Below are 22,880 nucleotides of genomic sequence, written 5' to 3'. Positions count from 1 at the left end.
TTTCTATTCACTCGGGAGATTTAACTATAATTTCTGGAAGAATATAGCTAAGTGCATTCAGAGGAAAATACCATGGATAAAATTTGAAATTACTTATTATATGAGTAATGAATGAAATGATTGAGGATTTCTCATTTAGAGTAGTATTGTAGTTAGTAATACTATCTTAAAACTAAACAAAAATAAAAATATGACAGTTTACTGTTAGCCTGAAATTAAAAAAAATTCATCCACGAAATGCAAACTTAAAAATGGGTAAGTTTCTGTTTTTAAAAATTTGACAGAAGTTTGTGTGGGAAATAAAATTTGGCTTTCTCTGTATTGAACTTTATTTAGAATAAAGACAAATAAGTGGATATTAAAGAAAGTGGAATTTTTATTCTAAGGCTTTTAGCAGAAAAATCTTCCTGGTGAGAATTGACCTTCCCATCATTCAGACTGAACATTTTTGGTCTAAATGACTTATATTCAGGGTTTATATAGAGATAAAGATCAAATCATACAACTTCTATAGTTCTTTCCTATGTTCAGAATTTTGTAATATTGCTTCAATTTGAGATAAACAGTTATTTTCCCAATATATGGGATAACAAAGTTTCAGGCACTCTAGAAGGAATGAAAGCAAACAAATATTTTTAGGTTTGCCAAAAATTTTTTCATACATGACAGCCTAAAATATTTAGCTGAAAAAAAGGTATACTAAAGACATTCAATGTGAGTTGAATTTTGAATGTTATAAGTACTTAAGTTATAGAAATGAATGAAGGAACTAAATAATATAGAAATATCAATATAGAATACTCTGATACATTGTTAACAAATAATAACCTCTACCAGAGAGGGTCGCATATCTTAAAATTTTCTCTGTCTAAGTGGGTTGTAGCTATGAGTACTGTCAAGGATGGAATGAATAAGGAACCCCTATCATTGTCGGTGGTAGTGTCTGATTTAGGCTATGTGGAAGATATCATGGAAAGCACTCAGAAAAGTTAGCATACAGGCTAGAGTATTAGGACAGCAGGTAGAGCACTTGCCTTACACATAGCAATCTGTATATAACTCATAGCATCCAATCTGTTCCTCTGAGCCACAACAGGAGTTTAGGCCTAGTAGTAAGCATTGAACATGGTGGGTTTGGTATCCCTTGCCTCCCCCAAAAAACCCACACAGACAAAAGCAAACTGAAAAATAATAATAGAGCTTTTATATGACTTACTGTTTCTACTTCTTGGCATCTACTTCCAAAACACAAAATTAGTTTAAATAGATGCATGCATATCTGTGATCATTGTAGCACTTGTTACAGAGCCAGAATGTGTACACAGTCTACATGTCCAATTACAGATGTGTAGATAGGAAAGTATAGTATCTGTACAGAATTTTACTTAGCTCTAAGATGAAGTCTTACAGTCTGCAAATTGGATGGAACTGAAGAGTATCATGTTAAATGAAATAAATCAGAGGAATAAGGACACTTGATGAATGATCTTAAGCATCTCTAGTACACAGAGAGATAAAACAAAGAATAAATTTGAATAATAACTCATCTTTGACCTTTTATGGCAAAATTTGTATTATAAGCAGTAGAGGGAAAGTTGGAAGAATGAAGAAGTGACAATGGTGGAGAGTTTTGGGCACTATGGTGGTGGCAGGTGCAGTAAACTTATACATCAAAACTATCAAAACCATAAACACTATTGTAACCCCATTACCTAAATTGTAGTGGAGACATTTTTAAAAGCAACAACAAATTAAGTTTTAGGTAAAGTTCAAACTTTATAAAGTTTATAAAGACTTTATAATATATGTTTTTATACAGAATGTTGAAGAGTTACAAGAGAGCTATAAATTGTGAACATAACTTTGGGAACTTTTACAAAGCACATGGAACTGCTGAGTGTTTATCACACACCAACTTCTGTCTGAGTGTTTCTTACTCTTGAAACACTTACACCTTGAACTCATTATTGATAAGCACATGAACTTGGAAACCTGGCCATGACTAAATGAATTGTGGACAAATGTAAGAGGGTCAAGATGGTCTAAATCAGGAGTGTCGCGAATAGCAGCTTCTGTGACTCTATCTGCTTCATGTCAATTTGTTTTTTCTCTTTCACGAGTGTGACTATGATACATGAAAGGAAGTCAGCACACTTAATGTGTCACAGAAGCCGAGGTATGCTCAAAGGAATGGTAGCAAAGAGATTTCATGAGGTAGCTGAAGCAGTGGGGTAAAGAGAACAAGATAGAGCCAAACCAGTAAAAATGCAGAAGCAGTTGATGTGGAGACAATCTTCATGGCACATCCATCACCCAAGTAGCAAATGCTAAGATGAAAAGAAAAAAATAACATATTTGGGATGCTCCTCAGTGTGAACTTCTCTGCCCAAAACAAGAATTCTTAGGTGGTTTAGAGAAGTTTATAATCCTAGAGGTTTTGCCAATTAAAGGTTTAAACCTTTAATTGAGGTTGAGAATATTCTGAATTACCACAGTTTTTCAAAGGTGGGAAGCAGGAATATGATGTGGGAATGGGAAGACCAGCATTATTGAAGTATTACACTAGGGAAAAATGTAATTAAGTGGATCTGAGTCAAACAAGGACAGAGAAGACTAATTTCTAAGGATCTTCTGATGGCTTGAAAAATATGACTGGCCTTTATGTGGCACTTCCATCCAGAGGGATGCAAACATCAGTGTCAATCTCCCCCACATTTCTTCTCATTCCTCAAGGTTTTCTGCACAGTCACATTGAACTCCTTACTTTTGCATTCACCTCCACTATGACAGGGAGCAAGGCTTGTCCTGATGGTTTAATATGTTCTGCTGACAAAAGTGTAAATTGTGAGGGTGATTTGGGGACTGTGGACAGCTGACCATGGGATGAGGGTAGAGGACTTCTAAACATTTTCCATAAATAACTGAACTTTTTTTCAGTTGGTAATGATTTTCTGTCTCCCTCTCTCTGCAAAGCCTGAGCTTGAACCAAGAAGAAAATTGTTCTAATTTCTTCCACAGGTCCTCTGGAAAAAAATGAAGGCAATACTTAATGTGGGACGAGTGGTAAGAGGTAGAAAGCATTGTTGTTTTATTTTGAGGATGTGATGATGAGTTTTAAGTAAATTTGACTTCTGGACTTCAAATTAGGAATCCAATTCTGTGAGATGAGTAAACAGCTCAAATTTCTCTTTGCCCTTCTGCAAATTAAAGAAAGTTATTCCATAGGAAAAGTTGGCTGAGGTTAAAAAAATGTATGGACCAGAATCTCCAAGAATATGCACCCTATAAAGTAAGATTTATTTTATTAAAATTATATTAACTAGCTCACAAGTTTACTATTTTCACAAAAAATTATACAAGTTTTCTTGTTGACTTATTCTTCATGCCTGGAGGAAATCATGAATATAATTTCTCTCAGTCAACTGGGCTGAGGGTTTCTATAAGCACAATAAAGTTCAGAAGGGTGAAGAGATGAGATGGAGAATGAAAGCCGAGTCTCTTTCTGGGAGTAACTTTGTGTGTATATGCTGAAGAGATAAAATGGATTACAGAATACCAGAGTATCTGTGCCAACTCACTCATAGGAAACTGGACTCCCAAACCTTAGACTTCAAGGGCAGATTAAATTTTTTTGTGTACAGGATATTGAACTATAAAATCTTCAAACAATTTTTGTATCTATTGAACACTCTATCACAATCTTCATGCTTTAGGGGATTCTAGGACACTTAAAACTCAAGTTCAAATTTGACTTAACATTTACAAGGTAAGTGAATCTACATTCCTATTGAAGTCATTCTTTATTCCAGAATGTTAAGTCCAGGAAAGAATGATGGAGAATACTGGTCATAGAAGATAAATTATTTCCTGTTATTTCAAACCTGAATAAATTCTTTGGGGTTTCAGATCAATGAGTATTCATTGAAATTTATTGTGAGGCCAATATTATTGACTAAGAAAGTTTTATCTTGTTTGAGAACAGGAAAAGGACTTGGTCACCTCAATTCCTGTCCTAACTCCTCTCCCTTTGGTACTGTGTGATCTTGGTTAGGGAAAATCCACCTGGTCTTTGAGACTTTGGATTACAGAAGGTCAATGATACAGGCCTATCAATGATCAATGTACAGGTCTATAGTTGGAAGACTGCATCTTTATCTCTCTTGCTTTGGCCATGAGGGAAACTATGATAACTCGGTTGGTGAATTCAGTAGATTCTCAGATTCCTAGAGTAGATCCTCCATCTAAGAGGATAGGTAACTTTGTCACCTCAACCAGGATAAATGTGATTATTGACACCTCACAAACATGTTCCTCCCAGAAAATTGTCTAACTTAAGGGACTTGACATGCCCAAAGCCATGTCCCTTCCCCAGAGACATTTGATAATAACATACAAAGATCCAGATTTCTTGCTCTGATATAGGACAGCTCTTAACAACCATCTCAGCTCTAGAGACTTTGTTCCACCTATAGTGCCTTTGTATATCTTTGGTTGCTTCCATCTGTCTGTCCTTTCAGAGCCCTCTTCCCATATTCACAAAGGTTGACCCTAAAATACTCTTTAATAAACTTTCCTCAACTGAATACCCGTTCAGACTCTAGTTTTTTTTTTTAAAGAAATGATCTGAGACAGTGATTTTAGCTAGGATATTGCTTATGACATATTGTATTAGATCCAGGTTATTGTCTTTAGGCATGTCATTTAATTTGTACTTACAACTAACACTAAAGGAGGGCTTGACTTATGTTTATCATAAGGATTATGGTTAGTAAAGGTTTAGATATAGTCTCATATGCTTTCAGAAACCAGGGTGGTGCATAAAGACAGATTTTGTTTAGATCTGAAAACCTCCTAAAACTAAAAGATTACACTTGTCACTTGTGTGTCAGGAGTTCTGGTTGAGGATGGATGCTTATTTAGTGACTCTTCTGACATATTTAAAAATATTTTCTTCAACTTTCCTGAGTAATTAGTCTTATACTCATCTCTAAACATTTGAAGGTTTTAATACCAGTCTGCTTTATTTCATTCAACAGAGAAGTAGGAAATTTAGTTTTTTATTTCCTCTCTTTAGTAAAATTGTATAGTTTTTGTTTTATATAAAATGTGCTAATTTATTTAACTCTAGATTATGTATGTATTATGGTTGCATAGATTTCACATTTATGGTTTTGGCATAACTGTAGTTACTGCACTTTCACCATCATTAAAGTGCCCCAGCTCACCCACCACAGTCTTTATGTCAATCATATTCTACCAATTATCTTCCTGCATGTCCTCCCCCTACTACTTGATAATCTCAGTTCTGCAAAGATCAAGAATTTGTTATTATTCAATATTTTCTATTGCCTTTCCATGTTGCTCTAGATACCACCAATGAGTGAAATAATTTTTTTACTGAATCAGCATTGCTGTTTCCAGGAAGACAGTTAAAAGTGAAAGTTTAAGAACTGTATAGAGAGGTCTTAATAAAGTACATTAGGTATGTCTGTTTTAGAAGAAGCAGGAGTCTGGGTGGATCAATTGCTTGAACAGGTTGTTAAAAATATTCCAAAATATTCCAAAGGCCAAAATATGTGTATTTTCTTATTATATTAGTGGGTTAGTATTTACCATTTAGGCGTCTGTTACTCATCACTAGAAAGAATCAAGACACATTCAGCAAGGAGTAAATTATAGATGATGCATTTTATCACCTTTTATCTTTGAATACAGTTGAAAGCAACTCATCTTTTCATGTACTTATGTGTCCCTGGAACACCTCTTATCATTTCCTATCCCTATAGTAAATGACTGTTCATTTGCACTTATTTCTTTTATTTCCTTTAATGCTACAGAATATTTGGAAGAGATCAAAGAGAGACATTACCATCAACCACTGCTGTGTTTTTTGTATTTAAATTGGAACAAGGAGATTATAGTATGCAGTAATATTATAGAGAATATAATACTACTATTTAGAGATTGCAGGTATGTAGATCATTGCATACATGAATCAAGAGAGGGAACAAAGAAAGTAAAATACACAGGTAAAAAGTGCAGTCATCTAGGTTAATACAAATTGAGAGTTAAATAAATGGACCATACATTTCTTTGAAGGGGGATGAGGGCATGTCACATCGTGCTGTGCTGCATGCAAAGCAAGTATCTTCATTTCTGCATTATTTCTCCAGTCCTGGCTGGAATGACATCTCCCCCACCCTGAAATGACATTATTAATTATATGGCTCTATTATTTTAAAGATGAAGGTGAGGAAAACATCCCAATAACTTTTCCTCAAAATAAACAAACGAAAAAAACAAAAACATATTTAATTAATAATAACAAGGAAGGCAGAAGCCCTACATCTCATTTATGAATTGTAATCAGTGTTAAATAGTAGCTAATGTGCACCCAGCCTTGCATAGGGCAAGCGCCCCACGAGGAGGTGCGGCCACCAGGAGGCAGCAGAGAGCTACTTGTGGATTGACTCCGGGTGCTTCCTGAGGGTCTTTAATACTCCCAGGTCACTGCCTACATCTAAGACTTCCATCATTCGAGAGAGATAGGAGTTTTAAGTGGTCAGGAAAGCTGGATTAACATTCAAGGAGTTTCAGTGAGACAGCCTCTCTGTCCCATCAGCAATAGAACTAATTAATTGAGCTGTTGTGAGAACTCAGGACACAACTCTGCCCTTCAGCAGTTGCTAGATTAATATTGCCTTTGCTAAACTAGGAACTCCTACTCTCTTATTTTGAGACCTGGATTTCTTTAGATATTTGACCCGCATGAAGTTGACCGCAGATCACAATCCTGTTTTCTGAGCTTAGAAGCAAATTCACAGTGGATGCTTGCATTGTTCTCCAAAATGCAGATAGTTCTTCCCGCATGGTATTTCACAGATGAAGAGACCTAGTGCATTCAAGAGGATACAGCCCACGGAATTGAGGTGAGAAAAAATTTAAAGCCTGACTAAGTAGCTTCTGGAATGTGTTAGTCCCTCCTGAAAGTAGGAGAGTCTGGTCTGAAATAGCAAATTTAGAAAATACGGTTTCATTAATTTAAAATTCAACATTCAGTTGCATTGGGAAAGAACAGAGAATTAGATATTTTTGTGTCCAACTAGTCTCAAAGCATTGGTTCTCAGAAATAAAAAAAAATATAGTAAAGGTGACATTGCTTGAATATTCAATAAAATATGACCTTATTGAACCCCTTTTGGGTGACTTTAGTCAATATTGGACATGACTCTGCTATATTCTGCAAGAGATTCAGATCATATAGAAGTCAACATCAGTGAATATTGAATAAATCCAAGACAGTTTTCTGTGCTTATTTCTTCTTGATAGATTTTTCTTCACAGAAAGGTATCTGGAAGTCATCACTCATCCAAGTCTTCCAAATAATGAGTCATAGGGTTAAGACTAAAGTCACCACACTAGAACCATCTTTCTTTTATCCATACCCTGAGGTATGTCATAAATATTACGAACTATTGACTTTTCACTACCTGTTTTCTCGTTTTATCTGTTTAATGATGCATCCAAGTCAGCTTAATGGACAAAGTTACTCACTAATCACTAGGATAGACAAATAAACAAAAATGATCTACTCTAAAAGCATACTGTGGGGGAAATAATTTGGGGTTTTGGTTGAAGTAAGCTAAATATAAGTCAACAGTGGGATGTGGCAGGCAGAAAAGAAAAATGCAATCTGAGATTATTAATGCATATTGTCTAGAAGGAGGGAAGTATTAGACCCAGGCCCTCAATATTTTTAGAGCCACTGATTCCTTTGAAAATATGTCAGCTATCAAAAAGTCTTCCCAGAAGTCATGTCCATATAAAACATCAACTAGACTATTATGAAATAAATGTTCTTACCTAAACACTATAGAATGTCAATTTAGCTCAATTTAATTTCACATTCATGACTCCCTGTGTACACGAACTATATAATGATGTCCAAAATAAAAATTACTCCCCTAATTTCTCAACCGACCTGAGTGTAAATTCAGGCAAGTAAATTCATGCAACACAGTGACCTTATATGACCTTAAATCATGGGACTGCCTGGCCTAACAAGGTAGGATATCCAACCACTGAGACTTCAGGAATCTTATTAGGATCTGCTTTGCAAATCAGGTTTTCTTTATATTCTAGGTCAGAAGCACAGATGAGGATAAAAGTCCACTAGCTGCAGAACTATGTTGTAACTTGTAGACCAAAAGACCAGGCAGGTTGCCCTGGAATATTTTGGAGAAAATGTCTAGTAAATGTTAGTTACTTTAAAACATATAATTAAATGCAACGTAAAGTAAATGGATAGATAAATAGTAAAATATAATACAATTTTAATGGTCAAATATAAGTGTTCCTTATGTAAACTTTTCAAAATTTTTGGTTTTAATAATTTCATATTAAATTTGGATTAAAAAGTAATTCGGAATTTATTCTATCACTCAAGCAGGTCAATCTCAATGGGAGATATTTTAACTGAAATATTCTATCCCTGTGGTTATTTCCAGGAAATAAAACTTAACCAAAATAATCAATGTAGATTGTACTCGTCATTAATCTTTTGGGGAGGGGACTATTTCATTCCATTTCCTCAGTCTAGTGCGACCATCACTCACTAGATATTCAAGTGCTTTTTGAATGGTAGTTTTTCCTCATTAGACTAAAAGATAGTTGTGATATTGACGGTGAAAAATAATGTCTATGGAGGTTATTTGCTCTGCTAATCTCCTGAGGGGTAAGAGGTAACAATAACAACAGAAAGATCAAACTTTCAGGGATGTAAATGGTAACATTTTGTCATTGTTCCTATTTGTTTCTAAACAGCATAAATACCTCTCATTTTAATTAGGTTAAGTAAAACCACACACTCCATGCATGCAGTTGTGTCCTTTCAAGTACCAAGAATATATCATTGTTAAGTAGACTTTGGGCTCTCTTACACTTCTTTGTGTTTCTATACAGAGGTATGTGGTTGTCTAATCTCTGCTCCTGAAAATACAATACCCTTTTAATTGCAAATAATTGTAAATAATTATAAAATATAATATTTTTATTAACTTGAGATGATATAAGACATTTTTGCCTTATGATGTAATTTACAATTTTAAATATTTCTTTTGCCCTTTTGATTTTTGGAAATAATTTTGTGCTTATGGAGTAGTCACAGAAATGGATTAAAGAGCTCTCCAAGGCCTTTCATCAATTTTTGCTAATGTTGACAAGTTGCATAACAATCTTTGGCATCAGTAAATTAAAATTGTTATCAACTAATACAGGGGTGGTGAACAAGTTCGACAGGAAGAGCCAAAATTTTAAACTGTGAGAGTCAGAGAGCCACACCACGCAGTGACCTGCCAAATCAGACAAGCACTCACACAAAAGCATATAATTTTAACAATAATACATTAAACACATATTGCATTTGCTGCGTCTTCCACACTAAGAACTCATGTAAATATATACCTAAAATATTATTGTCAACAATATGTAAGCCACTATGATCAAAATAAAAATTATATTATTAAATAAAAAAAAATAAAGAACTCATGGCAAGATGTGTGTGTCCCCCTCATCCCACCCCCCGCCCGCTCAGCCTTACAGTTGTCTCCGAGGGATGGGAGATAGGAGGACGCAGCCTCGGGGCGGGACTCCGCACTCGGAGATCTCTCCTCAGACGTCCCTCCTCAGAAGCAGCAGAACAAAATCCAAACTTGGCAAAGAGCCACAGTATACAAAAGAATGATACTAAGCAAAGAGCCACAGTATACAAAAGAATGATAAGAGGCAAAGAGCCACATTCATTTTGGCCAAGAGCTGCGTGTTCGCCACCCCTGAACTAATGTATGGACTTAATTTGTACTAATCAGCTTCTCTACCAATGCTCTTTTCTGGTCCAGGATTTCACATTGCATTTGTTTGTCATGTCTGTTTCATTACTTTTGGTATTTTTATTGCTTGTTGGTTTTTTTTTTTTCCCTCAGTGGCTCTTCATCTTTTACAACCTTGATATCATTTCAAAAAACCAACAAGTCTTTCCAAGTACTGATTTTGCTAGCCTTTTCCTTTCTCATCCACTACATTACTCAATAGTTTATTTATATAATTCTATCTTAACTTGAAATTTGAAATGTTACTTTATGACAGTCAACATAGTAAATAGAGGCTTGCTCATTAGCTTTATTCATAATTCTCCAATAATTTTTAGAGAGAAACTTCAGAACAATAGCATCTACTATTTCTGCTCTGACTCTTCTTTATTATATTTTACAGGATTTACTTTTCAGTATTTTTTCCTCCAAGTAATTTGGAATGCAGTATTTTTGCTTTTCATTTAATGTTTTGACAATTTTAAAGCCTAAGCCATAATTTAGTTTGAAGTTCTTGGCAAATACTCTTTTTACAACAAATGAAGAAATTAATTGACTTAAAAGGATTTATAATATATCTATAACTATTTTTTGTTTTCTCTTTTGTATTGGCGGTTTTAAATATTTCTTATAGTTCTTTATAATTAAAATAACAAATAGATATAATGAATTGTAAAAAACTATATTAGTACAATAAATATTGTGATAAAACTAAGTTATATAATAAAAGAAAACAATACTATGACTAGAATACAGTCAAAATAACGCAGACTAAAATTTCACATAAAATAATTCAAAGATCTTTCTGATCTTTGGATATAGTTATTTGACCTAGTGATTTATTTATTTTGATTTTTGTCTTGATAGTCAGCTTAATATAGTTATATTTTTAAAGGTGGCTATTTGTCACTTTGCTCCCCAAATGTCTTTATATCTGATAAAATATTTTGTGGTTACAAAGAATGAAAACTAAATTGGTGAGCTTATTTAAATTATATCACATTTATTTGACCAGAATTTAGCAGACTAGCATCATTATTTTCTGACATAGATATTTGTTCAAAGAAATGTGGAGTATTTGAAATTCAGAAACTTATTCAGATATCAAAGTATAAATCTCAACTCTTTAAACAGTCCAGGGCATGATGATCCTTGTAATTCTGTATTCAAAAGTTATTTCAGTTCTAGAACATTCTTACATTTTATCTTCAAATAGTGTGTCTACATTGGCTATTTTGTTTTCTGTTTCTTCAGAGCCAAATAACTACATATTGGGTCCCTACTGTGGGTCCCCCAGGCAGATCATCTTCTTCTGATTGCTTTAAATTTTTCCATTTTGTTTTTATTGTGCATGATTTCTAAAGTCTCTACTATTTTTACCCCTGCAGCGATCATTCAGTCTTTTGCTGAGGCTATTCTTTTTTTTTAATGTCTTTTCCCTTTCTACTGAAACTGTTTTGTTATTTATCTTTTATCTGAATTTTAAAAGTATATTTCTATAATTTCATTGAGACATTTATGCATTTTTGATAAAACAATTCTTCTAATCCTGAATGTATGGTCTTCCCTGGATTACTATATTTATTATTACTCATTGATATGCTTTCTTTCTTTTCTTTTTATCCTTGTAAACTTTTTCTGCATATATAACTTGTCCTTCATTTGAAAGATTTTAGTCATCTTTTGACATTTCTCTCAAAGCTTTACTTTGATCCCAAGCTGTACAGAGACTTATTTGTTTTATTTAAATTATCTTTTCAAGAATGAGAAAACATTTAATAATGATCAAATATGACTGGACAAATAATCTCACTATATCCTTACTGGTTTTGTTAGTTTATTTCATAAAGCTTTTTGAAGGATAATTAAACCAATATCTTTCCTCCATTTTTTTATATTTTTTATTCTACTTTTTTCCTTTGATTCTTAAAATAAGACAGAGAGAGAGAGAGAGGGAGAAAGAGAGAGAGAAAGGGAGAGTAAGAGTAAGGAGTAAGGAGAGGGTAATAAAGAGAGATAATCAGGAATCTAGATAGATTATTTGTTAGGTTAAAATATTATAGTATACATTTTAATATTTTCTCCCCATTTCCATTTTTGTTTTTTTCTATGTAATTTTTATCCTAACTCAATGACCAATCCCATGCCATAGTGAAAGTGAAGTTAGTATTAGTTCATAGGTAAACTCTGGTTCTGCCAGCCATGTTACTAAGTAAGCACTTTCCCATAAAAGGCTTCATTGTATTAGCAATTGTATTAGCAACACTTTTGTTGGGCATACCATCAGTGTTTGGGGGATATCTCTGTCTCTGGACTCAGGTGTTGTTCCTAGCAGTGCCCAGGGAACCATGCACTGCCAGTGATTAAATCTGAACCTCCTACCAATAAAACTTATACTCTTTGATCTCTATTCACAACTTTCTGATGAGATAATACCTTTATCATCTCCTTTAAATAATAGTTAATTTATCATAAGGCTACATGCCAGTTAGAGGAGAACCCTGGGACTAATGTGATACATAGTCAATGAGTGTGGGTCCCTCTTCAAGTAAAGGAGGATTGGTGCTGGAATGACTGGTGCTCCAAGAAATCTTATTTCTTTTCATTTTGTCAAAAAGTCCTCATGCATCAACCTACTTTCTAACATGCCCCTTCAGTTATGTGTCTGGGTGAAGTAGTTGTCAAGTATCATGACGAAAATTAAAGTTCAATTCTTATAAACCTTTGGTGGCATTTGTCCTTGTTTTAATGAGAAAACCACATATGAATTACCTTGATAAGAAAGGTAAATACAGTCTCATGTCTTTGAATTTAAAGTAGCATTGTAAATCCAAATCCAGATGTTGGTATTCTAGCATGAGACATGGTATCTGATGAGAAGCATAAGATTTTCTGCCAGTGGCTGAAACAACTGAGTTTCAATCTGCAGCATTATAACATCATGGATGCTGATTTTTCAGGAAGCATTGACACTAGACTCTTGTAAAGAAAAAAGGGGAACCAAGATAGAATGATTCTGTGATCTCAGTTGATTCATCTTGGTGATCACTTTGGTATGAGAGGGTCCTCTGAAGAGGGAGTGTTGCTTTCAGTTTATTTTTGTAAGTTTAGGATCCTTGACCTAGAATATTTAGGACATGCTTTTATGTTGCCATGAATCCATTATCAACTTATACCAATGTTTATATTTTAATAAAGCCAGTGTTTTTCTATTTTTCTACTTATGCCAATTTTATTTACTCAATGTAGATAGTTTTAATACAAACTTAATTATTTTATTAACTAACTTATGCAAAATTTTATTTCTTTATTTTTTAAATTTAAACAACTTTATTACATACATGATTGTATTTGGGTTTCAGTCATGTAAAGAACACCACCCATCACCAGTGCAACATTCCCATCACCAATGCCCAAAATCTCCCTCCTCCCCACCCAACCCCCGCCTGTACTCTAGACAGGCTTTCTATTTCCCTCGTACATTCTCATTATTAGGATAGTTCAAAACGTAGTTATTTCTCTAACTAAATTCATCCCTGTTTATGTTGAGCTTCATGAGGTGAGCTGTAACTTCCAGCTCTTTTCTCTATTGTGTCTGAAAGTTATTATTGCAAGAATGTCTTTCATTTTTCTTAAAACCCATAGATGAGTGAGACCATTCTGTGTCTTTCTCTCTCTCTGACTTATTTCACTCAGCATAATAGATTCCATGTACATCCATGTGTAGGAAAATTTCATGACTTCATCTCTCTTGACAGCTGCATAATATTCCATTGTGTATATGTACCACAGTTTCTTTAGCCATTCATCTGTTAAAGGGTATCTTGGCTGTTTCCAGAGTCTTGCTATGGTAAATAGTGCTGCAATGAATATAGGTGTGAGGAAGGGATTTTTGTATTGCATTTTTGTGTTCCTAGGGTATATTCCTAGGAGTGGTATAGCTGGGTCCCATAAGCTCAATTTCTAGTTTTTGGAGGAATCTCCATATTGCTTTCCATAAAGGTTGAACTAGATGGCATTCCCACCAGCAGTGGATAAGAGTTCCTTTCTCTCCACATCCCCGCCAACGCTGCTTGTTCTCATTCTTTGTGATGTGTGCCAATCTTTGGGGTGTGAGGTGGTACCTCATAGTTGTTTTGATTTGCATCTCCCTGATGATTAGTGATGTGGAGCATTTTTTCATGTGTCTTTTGGCCATTTGTATTTCTTCTTTGTCAAAGTATCTGTCCATTTCTTCTCCCTATTTTTTGATGGGATTAGATGTTTTTTTCTTGTAAAGTTCTGTCAGTGCCTTGTATATTTTTAATGACTATTTGATATCTATAGTAGAGGGATGCTATTTTTGTCTTTTTTTGACATTAAGAACTCTTGTTATTGACTTAAATCATCATCAGAAAGAGAAAGGAAATTCTGATGAGGTTCTTAGGGGCAAAAGTATTGCTTTTAAGATACTGATATTTTATTTGACCTTACTGTTGTATTTCAACATGACCTATAAAGTCTGGCACCTTTAAAGTATTAATTTGTCTCAGGATGTTTCAATGAAATGGGTTGGAAGGCAACTCATGCCTACAGTCTAAAGTCTTTAATATATAAAAAGCATTGTAAATTAGGAAGTCATTTTACTTAACTCCAATAAAAATAATAAGGAGGAAAACAGGTGATATAAGGGCCAGGATGGGGAAGTGAATAGGAGAAACAGTTTTTATATGGAACTTTCCTTAAACATCTTACCCCATATACTATCACTCAGACCCCCAAAGTCAGTTTCACATAAAGCTGAGAAAGGAAAGTTCTGTCCAAGCCAGCACCCAGCAGTGATGATAATAAGTTAAGGCAGATAATAACAGAAATAATTGCTCATCCTTTTATAGCTCTTCTCAGGTGCCACATTTAATTCTCACAGTGAACACATGTGTTTGCAGAAGTCAACCTCCTTTCTCTTCCGCCAGTGTGGTTGAAGGTCCTCAGTGCAGTGGGCTTGACAGTAGAATGCCACTCAGACCTGGGAACCAAAAGGCCTCTAACACACCATGAAAATGATGGATTTTCTCAGTTAACAAGTTGCAGAATCCAGCAAAGAGCAATTTTAGGAATTTCACATACACTTCTGATTTTCTTCAGTCTCTTTGATCCATCATATTCTTCTACCCAAAGTAATTCACTTTGAAAGTAAGACATTCATACTTCAATTTCACATGTTTTAATTCAACACATTTTATTATAGATAAGAAAATCCCACCTCAAATCCAAAGACAAAGTCTTTTCTTTCTTTCTTTCTTTCTTTCTTTCTTTCTTTCTTTCTTTCTTTCTTTCTTTCTTTCTTTCTTTCTTTCTTTCTTTCTTTCTTTCTTTCTTTCTTTCTTTCTTTCTTTCTTTCTTTTTTTCTTTCTTTTTCTTTCTTTCTTTCTTTCTTTCTTTCTTTCTTTCTTTCTTTCTTTCTTTCTTTCTTTCTTTCTTTCTTTCTTTCTTTCTTTCTTTCTTTTCTCTCTCTCTCTCTTTCTTTCTTTCTTTCTTTCTTTCTTTCTTTCTTTCTCTCTCTCTTTCTTTCTTTCTTTCTCTCTTTCTCTTTCTTTCTCTCTCTCTTTCTTTCTTTCTTTCTTTCTTTCTTTCTTTCTTTCTTTCTTTCTTTCTTTCTTTCTTTATTTCTTTCTTTATTTCTTTCTTTCTTTCTTTCTTCCTTCCTTCCTTCCTTCCTTCCTTCCTTCCTTCCTTCCTTCCTTCCTTCCTTCCTTCTTTCTTTCTTTCTTCCTTCCTTCCTTCCTTCCTTCCTTCCTTCCTTCCTTCCTTCCTTCCTTCCTTCCTTCCTTCCTTCCTTCCTTCCTTCCTTTCTTTCTTTCTTTCTTTCTTTCTTTCTTTCTTTCTTTCTTTCTTTCTTTCTTTCTTTCTTTCTTTCTTTTCTTTCTTTTTTGTTATTTATTGCCACACCCAATGGTGCTGCTGCCTTACTCTTGATTTATGCTTAGGTATTATATATAGTAATGGATTATATATAGGAATTATATATTTGTAATAAACTGATAAGCCCAAAGAAAGTGTCTTAACCCCTGTACTATCTCCCAGCTCCCCATACCCCAGAATTAGATTCTTAGTCTTATACTTCTATTTATGTAAAGAATGAAATGAAGAGACATGGGTACTAGAATCACTGAGAATTTTTGTTGCAAATGCAAAAGGGAATTCAGGAATGAAGCCACACCATGCCTCAATAGGTTCTTGACTGCAGAGAGTTTATAAAAAGCATGTTTAATTTTGGCCCAATCAGTTTCCTTTGTCTCATATATTCTCTCATCTCTTTTATGTTAACTTTTCTGGTTCCTTCTCATTCTGCTTCTAATATGCTCCCTATCATGAGTCCAATCTGTACTTTCTATTCCCTCTTTGCACATACCAGGATTTTTGGAATCATGGACACATGATGTAGTCACTTAAAGGCCATGTGGTAGAGTGTATAATAACGTGGAAAAGGGGCAAGAGATTGGAGGGTGAGTATGATAGCAGTCCTTATAAATTCAAGCCAGGACTAGGAAGATTTTGAAATAGTTCCTCTTGGGCACTAAAGTTTATAGAAAATTAAGGTTGCTTTGCCATTGATGTTAGGCTGTGGAAACTTTTCTGAATGTGTGGAGAGGTGGTGGGAGTTGGGACTGTGGTTTGGTCCATTTTCCTTTTATATAATGTCTCACTGAGGCAAACTATTTCCTAAAAATCATTATTGCATCATTAATTTAAAATCTCTAATGAACTATGGACAGTATATTTAGTTAATTTTTCTAGTTTATAGAAGTGAATCAAAAATTACCATTGAAATAAAAATTGAGATCCTTTTCAAAAAGCTAAAAAATCATAAGAACTACAATCGGACCTTTGTTTTCCCTTGAAATTTTATTGTACCTGAGGATTATTCTGAACTGTTTTCATTTTATAGTAATACGCTTGTAGAAGGTTTAGAATAAATGGTTGGGTATATAGAAATCCCAGGCTATTTCTGAGAACATAGATTTCAAATAATTTCTGGCACAAACCTGTTTTGCTGCCATTTCCTTAGGGCTATCTGGTTTTAAAGAACAGAATAATCACAGGATCCCTAGACACAGATCTACTATCTCTCTACTTATTCAGAGATGATGGGTTGGGAGACTTGTAAAAATAACCTTCTTGTACCTAAGGGTTTTATTCAGTACAGTCAGGAATTATGCTAGAGATAGGAAAAGGTAGAGAGAAGGACAGTAGGCAGGTGGTGAAAGGAAGAAGAAAAAAAAGACAAGTAGGGTGGAAATGGGAATCAATCGGGAATAGAGATAGAAGGCAAAGAATAGAAAGAGTTAGAGGAATTAGGGAAGATATTTAAATAAATTAAAATAGGTTTAAGTTACTTGGGTGTCTCATGTTGCTTGCTATGGAATATCACTGTTCCTTAGTGATACACATACGTTCGAACCCTCTCTGATCCTTAATGGGGATGACTATTCAGGAATGTTCAGTCACTGCTACTTTGTTGAAACAGAATAGACATCTAAAGTTGCATAATGGAAGTGACTGAGAAAGACTAAATTTATTTAAACGAGGAGGAGTAATAAACCAAAACTGGAAAAACTAATTTTGGGGGAGAGATCATTGAACAGCTGCTGAGAAGATTGTGGGAAAAATCTTTCTTTCTTGCTTTCTTTTTCTTTCTCTTTTTCTTTCTTTCTTTCTTTCTTTCTTTCTTTCTTTCTTTCTTTCTTTCTTTCTTTCTTTCTTTCTTTCTTTCTTTCTTTCTTTCTTTCTTTCTTTTCTTTCTTTCTTTCTTTCTTTCTTTCTTTCTTTCTTTCTTTCTTTCTTTCTTTCTTTCTTTCTTTCTTTCTTTCTTTCTTTCTTTCTTTCGTCTTTTCTTTTTCTCTTTATTTTGGTTTTTGGGTCACACCCAACTGTGCTCAGAGGTTACTCTAGGCTCTGTACTCAGAAAGCACTCTTGACAGGCACAGGTGAGCATACAGTATGCCTGGATTTGGCTGCATGCAAGGCAAACGTCCTACTACTGTAGTTTCTCTCTGGCCCCCCAGATATCCTTAAATTTAGTTAAAAAAATCAAGTTTTCTACTCTAGACTTCAGCAAGCCAAAATGTCTTCTTAAATGCTCTTGCATGGTTACTTGAGCATTTCTTGAGTACAAAACCAAGACTAGGGACCAGAGAGATAGCACAGTGGATAGGGCATTTGCCTTGCACATGTCCAACATGAGACCAACCTGTGTTCTATCCCTGACATCTTATATGTTTCCCATATCCTGCCAGGAGCAATTTCTGAGCACTAATCCAAGAGTAACTCCTGGGTGTCAGGTGTGGCCCCAAAATAAACAACAACAACAACAAAATCAAGACTATAATTATTTTGAGGTCTTATAAGAGGTTGGGCAGGGTATAAAGTAGACATGCACAGACTTTGATGCATATGTACATCCATAAATATTTGTTTTGCATTTTTTTGGAGCAGACTTTAAGAAAAATAGGACAGAAAGTAAAGGAAGAAGCATAAAAGCAGGATGAAATTCAAACTATGATATACAATAGAAAGCCTGAAAAATAAAGCTTGAACGCATTTTTTTTCCTTCTTAAAAGAAATCTTTCCCTGTTTTGATGGCCCAACTGACTTTTTTTAAACTAAAAATCCCAGTTGGGGATGCCAGGAATGATAGACAAGAAACTGGTGACAATATGCAACTGAGAATAGGTGAAGGCAAACTGGGTGACTGACCACCAAGGCTGAAGTTGCCTGGAGAGAAGCTTGAAGCTATCCATTACCCAGAGGGACTGCCTGGGTCTACCAATCTGTGGGTAACAGCAGGAGACAGGAGGTATGCAAACATTTATCTCACTTGCTCCTTTTGTTTCTTTGCTGGTTTGAAGGTCCTCTCCAGATGTGAGGATGTCTACCCTGGTTAAAGTTAATAGGTTTTGATGAATGCATGACAAATAAAATGAGATAAAAATCATTTATAAACATTATTCTAAATATGGATGCTCCAGCTGTTGGTGGCTTTTTTGAGAACTTCAACTTCACAGTTAAAAGAATAGAAAATTTATCATTCTGTACTCAAGTATTATATTATCACCTTTGTGGATAGGGAGTAATAGTTCCTTGGAGATTTTGATTTGACTTAAAAAATTTGGCTCCCAGTGATTATTTAAGTTAGGAGAAATATGTCTGCTCAATATGAATAGTATTGAATAGAAAAAAAATCCCTGGGGGCAGGAGAGGTAGCACAGCGGTGTTTGCCTTGCAAGCAGCTGATCCAGAACCTAAAGTGATTGGTTCAAATCCTGGCGTCCCATATGGTCCTTCGTGCCTGCCAGGAGCTATTTCTGAGCAGATAACCAGGAGTAACCCCTGAGCACCTCCTGGTGTGTCCCCCCCCCCAAAAAAAAAAGACTAAAACCCCCTCAATTGCACATTTTTAAAAAAAATCAGAATGGACCTTAAAGCTATTTCAAATTTTATATTCTTATTAGAAATAGTGATATCCTTAAATTTAAAGAGAAGACTAACTTTTGCAAATGAATATTTGCAATACAAGGTATTTAAGAAGCAGTGGGGAGGGGGGACGGCGCGATAGCATGGCGGTAGGACGTTTGCCTTGCAAGCAGCCAACCTAGGACCAACAGTGGTTCGATTCCAGGCATCCCATATGGTCCCCTGTGCCTGCCAGGAGCGATTTCTGAGCAAAGAGCCAGTAAGCCCTGAGCCAGGAACCCCTGAGCACCGCCAGGTGTGGGCCAAAAACAACAACAAAAAAAAAACAAAAAAAAAAAAACCAGGAGATCTTGGTTTTAAAAACAAAAATAAGACAAAAGTAGCATCACCATGTGTAGTACAGTTAGGAAATTAAATAATTATTAACTAACAACATACTCCATTAAAACACATTTTAGTGGGACTGGAGAGATAGCATGGAGGTGGGGTGTTTGCCTTGCCTGCAGATGGACCGTGGTTCAAATCCAGGCATCCCATATGGTCCTCTGAGCCTGCCAGGAGTGACTTCTGAGTGTAGAGTCAGGAGTAACCCCTGAGAACTACCAGGTGTGATCCAAAAACAAAACAAAACACACAAAAAATTTTGAAACCCATTTTAGTGACATTCAAATGACATTTTAGAGTTACCTTAGAGAATTTTTTAATATATATTTTATTTAAACACCCTTGATTACATACATGATTGTGTTTGGGTTTCAGTCATGTAAAGAACACCACCCATCACCAGTACAACATTCCCATCACCAATGTCCCAAACCTCCCTCCTCCCCACCCAACCCCCGCCTGTACTCTAGAAAGGCTTTCCATTTCCCTCATACATTCTCATTATTAGGACAGTTCAAAATGCAGTTATTTCTCTAACTAAACTCATCACTCTTTGTGGTGAGCTTCCTGAGGTGAGCTGGAACTTCCAGCTCTTTAGAGAAATTTTTTAAATGTGGATAAAATATAACTATAACTAACTAAGCTAAAGATATAGTACAGAAGACAAGTTGCTTGCCTTGTATACAGCCAACCAGGTTCAAACGCCTAAAAATTACCAGGGCTCACTCCAGATTATAAGCATGTAATATTATCTGAATTCTGACAGATCTATTCTGCAAATAAAATTATTAGAAATAAAACAATCTTTTATTCCCCTATTGACTGCAGGATAACTGTACCCTGTGAGAACACCTTATAGGAATGATGGTATATGGAATCTCAAATCTTCTTTTCTGGACTGGGATCTTTTTTCTCTTTTTTGGGGGGAGGGGCAGCATACCCAATGGTTCTCATAAGAGCTTATTTCTGTCTCTGTGCTCAGGGATCATCTCTGGCAGAATTTGGGGGATCATATTGGGTTGTGAATCAAATCCTAATATGCCACATATAAGGCAAGCATACTACATATTGTATTATCACTCCAACTCCTGGATTTAGAAATTTTGATGCTTAATTAGTTCTTTTACACATTATAACCTGTGGATTTTTCTTGATTTTGGAACCATACATATAGTTCAGGTTTTTTTAAAGATATCCAGAGAAATTTTTTAACCAATATTCAGTCCCTTTGTAGTTGGATGTAGAACTAAGGTCAATCTAGTCCTATGGTCTTTGAAGAAAAACTTTTTTCTCCCCACCCCTTTGGAAAACAATTTTTAAGCACTTGAACAAATATATGTTATCTAATTTAGTGTTATCTTCAAAAAGTTTTTTTAAATTGGAGAAACATATAAACAGGATATCTATTTACAAATAAGATTTGTCATTAGAAGTTGTCTCTTTATTATTGTGTGGAATAATATGTCTCTTCTCATTACCCCAGAACCCTATCAATGCCTTAGCTCAGGATATAAACTCTTGGTCTAATGTGATTTATTTTAAAATTCACAGCCAATAAATTTTCCATAAGTACATAATTAAGTCTGATGGTTTTATTCTGCTTGTATGTCTTCTATTAGTGTGTTTCCTTGTCCATACTAAGAGCCCAGAAAGGTAGAGAAATTTTCCCCGGTACCATGACATTTATTGATAAATTGAATCTATCCTTTATAATTTACAGTTTTAGAATTTCAAATAGCAAGTAAGAAGATCTCAGTTGTTCACCTATAGACAAAAGCTTAGAAAATATATGCATAAAAGCAAAAATTGCCATCTACACCATATTCTCCATGATCTGTTAAACTCGGGAGAGAAACTCATTATTTGGTGACCTCTTAGAAAGGAGACCTTTATGGACTTGGTAAATACTTGGGATTCTACATGGCTTAGGATCTAGAATATGGGTACCCCACAAAGAAAATTGACCTATATAGAATAAACACAAGGTTAGAGAGCTAGCTAGGAGGCACATTCCCTGCATGTGGCCTACCCTACATCACAATTGTTTCCTCAAAGATCATTTTTATAATTATACAATCAAAGAAAAGAAGAAAAATTTTGGCCCCACATTGACCTTCAGTGTTCAACCTACTCTTTTATCTATGTGATAGCACAATGTCTTAAAAGAGACTATACTCTATTTCTATTTTATTTATTTTTCCTTGTTTTCTCTTTACTCCAGGAAATTTTCTTTTCTTTTTAAAATTTTTTTACCTCTTAGACTGCGTCCTCTCCCTCTACCCCTTCCAAAGGAAGGGAAGAACGATCATCAATGGCAAGAGGCAGCCGAAAAAGCAACACCTAAAGTCGACTTCACGCTCAGGAGAGGACGCTCTGGCTCCTCCTCGTGGCTTCGGGTGCTCTACACGATCAGAGAAACTTCTCTAGTTACATACTATAGAAATGATTCCTGAAAGTATAGTTTTACTCCAGGAAATTTTTAATCACATCAACTTCTCTGCCACCAATGAGTTGATGAATCCAAATTCATGGGCAGTTTATTTTCTGGATTTGTTTTTGTTTTTGGCCACACCTAACAATGCTCAGGGAATATTTCTGTCTCTGGGCTCAGAATTTACTTCTGGCAGGTTAGGGGGACTATATGGGATGCCAGAAATCAAACATGTGTAGGTCCCAGGTCAGCTGCATGCAAGGCAAATGCCCTACCACTGTGCTATTGCTCTGCCCTTAGCTTATTATTTCTTTTATAATAACTCAGATACTTTTAGCACATCCTTCCATTTTTTCATGGAGCAATTTATAAACTAGACAAACGAACACCAACCCAACAGCCTTCTACGTTGAGTTCTCTGATGGTTCTGTATCTGCATTTGACCAATCTCTTAATAGTAAGGCTTGATAGTACTTTATTATTTTACATTTTCCAACTTTCTCCTCCATTTTCTTCCTTAATTGGTAAGTTACATTTTCTTTTTCCTTAAAAAAATAATACCTCTATATAAGCACCAGGATTACAAACATGTTTGTAGTTGGGTTTCAGTCATAGAAAGAACAGTACTCTTCACCAATTCTTCAGATTCCCACCACCACTGCCCCCTATCTCCATACTTTCATTCCCTCCAGTGTCTTTCACCAAACACTCTATACTTCAGATCTTTATTAACCCACATTCAGCCT

General features: G+C 35.1%; 1 non-coding gene across 1 annotated transcript; it reads right to left on the bottom strand.

Annotated features, from left to right (window-relative positions):
* Positions 1 to 21,954: 21,954 nt before the first annotated feature.
* LOC126005449 (small nucleolar RNA U3) lies at positions 21,955 to 22,168 on the bottom strand. Its single transcript, XR_007494529.1, has one exon. It is a non-coding gene; the product is annotated as a small nucleolar RNA U3 (small nucleolar RNA).
* Positions 22,169 to 22,880: the final 712 nt, after the last annotated feature.

The sequence above is a fragment of the Suncus etruscus genome, chromosome 3, assembly GCF_024139225.1.
Source record: "Suncus etruscus isolate mSunEtr1 chromosome 3, mSunEtr1.pri.cur, whole genome shotgun sequence".
Lineage (NCBI taxonomy): Eukaryota > Metazoa > Chordata > Mammalia > Eulipotyphla > Soricidae > Suncus > Suncus etruscus.
Note: the sequence above shows the minus strand (reverse complement) of the source record. Positions and strands in the feature narration are given on the sequence as shown.